This window comes from Gymnodraco acuticeps, unplaced genomic scaffold (assembly GCF_902827175.1).
Source record: "Gymnodraco acuticeps unplaced genomic scaffold, fGymAcu1.1, whole genome shotgun sequence".
NCBI lineage: Eukaryota > Metazoa > Chordata > Actinopteri > Perciformes > Bathydraconidae > Gymnodraco > Gymnodraco acuticeps.
Window position 1 is genome coordinate 104455 of NW_022990342.1, and position 3923 is coordinate 108377.

Sequence of the window (3923 nt, forward strand, 5' to 3'; positions counted from 1 at the left end):
CTTATTGTGCTCATGAGATTGCTATGACTATAAAATAAATAGACACAATCACTAATCCCAGGTTCTGATGGGTTAGATACCAACGAAGAGACAAGTCAGAAGAAAGTTTTAGCTTGCAATAGAAAGTAGAAGCCAGATGCAGGCACTGTAGAAACAATGAGTTATTGAGGCTATGGCCTTGGCCGCCTGGGTTAGCTCCGCGCCCACGTATAGCTGGGAATCAGTATAACCAAGATTACACTTTTCTGTTGAAGCTTCATCAAAACAAATGACAAGATGGTGCCAGAGCTGGGAGAGACTTCCACAGTTAAACATAGAAGTTGTCTGTCTTTTCTGGAATTCTGAACCCAACAGTAGTTGTAGTAGTAGTAGTAGTAGTTGTAGACTAGTAGTACTACTACAACTACTACAACTACTAATACAACTACTACTACTACTACTACTACAACTATACGACAACTACTACTACAACAACTACTACAACTACTACTACTAAGACTACTACAACTACTAATACAGTTTTTGTCGCTGCTTTTAATTAAACTATTCATATCTTAGACTGCACTGTAACTTTTATCCATGTACTTTTTTCTTTTAATGTTTAATTGACAGCACTGTAACTTTTATCCATGTATTTTTTCTTTTAATGTTTATTTTATTAGCTTTTCTTTTTAATGCCATTTTCTTAATCTCTTTCATTTTTTGTAAAGCACTTTGAATTGCCTTGTGTTGAAAAGTGCTATATAAATAAACTTGCCTTGCCTTGCCTTGCCTTACAACTACTACAACTACTAATACAATTACTAATACAACTAATACAACTACTACTACTACTACTACTACTACTACTACTACTACTACTACTACTACAACTTGCTGAGAGGTATCCATATATCTCTTAATTTTGCTCTCAAAGTGCACCAGATTGATGCCTCTAACTTCAATATTTTAAAAAAAGAGCATGCCCCCGGACCCCCCTAGAGGGTGTCAGGTCCACTCCCCACTTATAAAAATAGCATTTTACCACTGCACCCCCTCTAATCTCATTTTGTTTAAGTACAGTGAGCCTTTCTAAAATATACAGTAAAGAGACAAACCCACCAGCATTGATATACTATATGACTTTGAGCCAAGTACTTGTTTTTGGGCTTTATAAATAAATGGACTTGAAACAGTTGCTGATTTAGAGTACTGGCACCTTTTTTATTCCAATTCAAGGTATTTGTAGTTGTAGTAGCAGTTGTAGTAGTTTTAGTTGTATTAGAAGTAGTGGTCGTTGTTGTAGTAGCCTACTTTAGTAGTAGTAGTATTGTGTGTGGGGGGGGGGGGCTTTTATATAGAAATCCTTATCCTGTGCATTCACACTAAATATGAACCTGCAACTATATGTCCTCTTTAATTGACACCGAAATGATGATTTGGGGTTGAAACCTTCATTTAAATATTTTATTTTTACCCTCCAACAGATGTGTCTCAATGGAGAAGAAGAAACCTCAGATTCCTTAGAGTCCATCGAGGTGAGTTCCTCTGAGGAGTCGTCCCCCGCTGACCTCCTGAACGTCCCAGTGGCGGTTCTAGATCAATTTGACTGGGGGGGCCACTGGGGGGCCAGTTATTTTCTGAGGGGGGCACAATAAATGCAGGACGAAAAAGAGAACTAGATAGTATGAAGTAATTGGGCATAAGAAAACAATGCTATACAGTATTTCTTTCAGTACACTTATTTATTTCAGATAGATCTTATAGTTATTACTGTTAGCTTCAGCTTAAGTTATAGTACAATTTTTGCACTAACACCATATCATATTTATATAAAAATAAAGGCAATGAACAGTTACATCTCTACTTTACATAAGGGTGTCTGCATCCCAGGCTGTTGTTTCCTTCCCAAAATCTCACATTACAGCAACAAAATCCTGCGGTTTTTGGCAAACCGATCAACAAGTTTACGCAACAAGAGTACCAGAAATATACATTTTTAAATCCACAGAAAAGGATTTCATGTAAAAGTCTACAAATCTTAAATGTTGACTTTAAATGAAATAAAATACATGGATATAGATAGAAAACATAGATTTCAGATGTATTATTTCCCATAAGCACAGACACGTAGGCTATTTAACAAACATGAAGACTGAATACAGAATGCACACCTGTTCTGCACGCGCAATAATCAGTTTCGTCTATTCCGTCACATTTCTAATAAACATAAAACAGTGATATCTGGAAAACACACAGATTTACATATCAAAATAAAGACAATGAACAGTTACATCTCTACTTTACATAAGGGTGTCTGCATCCCAGGCTGTAGTTTCCTTCCCAAAATGTCACATTACAGCAACAAAATCCTGCGGTCTTTGTGATTTTTGGCAAACCGATCAACAAATAAGTCAAGATTCAAAGCCTTTGACCTCCTTGACTCAATACTAAGCAGACCCAAATTGATCAGTCTCTCATCAGTTATGGTGGATCTGAGAAAAGTTTTGACCAGCTTCAATGTAGAAAAACTACGCTCACAGGAAACAGAACTGACTGGGATTGCGACTGCTATTTTGCAGAGTCTGAAGAGCTCAAAAAACACTTATTTATAAGGCTCAATGAACTGAACAAGCTCCACTGTACTATCAGGTCTCTGCATCCCAGTCTGTATGTTCCTATCTAAAATTCTGCTGAACTGATGTAGCTCATGCCCCAAGTCCTCAATATTTGCATCATACAACTGAGCAAATGAAAACAGAGTTGTCTCCTTCAGAAATGCATCACTTTTGGGGTTAAGAGCTTGGATGCTATTCATCATGTCACAGTTTGTGTTTGAAACCCGTCTATTAAGCTCATTGAGCATCTGATCAATGACAGGGTAGAAAAAGGCTGTACGAAACCCGTGTTTATCTTGTTCTGTCTCCCTCTGTCCAACAGTAGTCAGTACGAAGTTTTCAGCAAGTTTAGAGCTCAGTCGTTTTTGTCGTTTTGCTGCTGGCTGTATTGCAGTATCACATTGCTCAGAAATGTTCAACACTTCATCCCACAAGTTATCAAAAAATGACTCCTGGCTGAAGTCATTCAATGTCTGAACTAAAGATCCAACTAAATCCACAGCCTTTGAAAGGTCAAGGGATGAAGACTGTAACATCTCAGAGAGAAATGTTGTTTCTGCAAACACTTTACGGAGTGTTACAAGATGCACAATGAATTCTAGATCCAACTGTGCCAGCAGACCACGTGCCTCAATAGATCTCTCACCATTGCGTTCTTGGGCTATGTCTTGCAGTACTCGCTTGAGGGCCGGTAATCTATCCATAATGTTAATGTTTCCATTATGCTACAATGATGGGGAGTTATCTTTTCTCTTACTGTGCCACAGAACAACACAAACACTTGTCTTTTTATTGTTATTATGTTTAAAGTAAAGTAACTTGTTACTAGTTACTTTTACAATCTAGTAACTAATAAAGTAACTAGTTACTTTTTGAGAGCAGTAACTATAACTATTACTAGTTACTTTTTAAAAGTAACTTGCCCAACACTGGTAATAAATCATAATTTTGGCCAGTGTTAGGGTGGCACTGGCCCCCCCTAGAACCGCCCCTGGAACGTCCTTCCACATGTGGACGCCTCTGCCTCCCCCCCTCCAGAGTTTCCTCACCCTTTCTCCACGGTAGCCCCCTCTAACGGTGCCTCTAAGCACCGCTCTGACCGGGGTCCCTGTTTGTGTCCCGTTCCAGTTCTACACCCCCGAACCAGAACCAGAACCCAGAGGAGACAGCAAGTGATCCGAGGCAAAGTGTTTTGGCCGTGCTGCTTTCTGACAGAGGATCTGTGAGGGTCTGAACCTTTATATACAGTCTATGCCTTTTTCCCGTGCCTAAGACTAAACTAAATAGTAGAAATGTGCCAATCGAAGTTCCCCTTCTTTTGCAGGA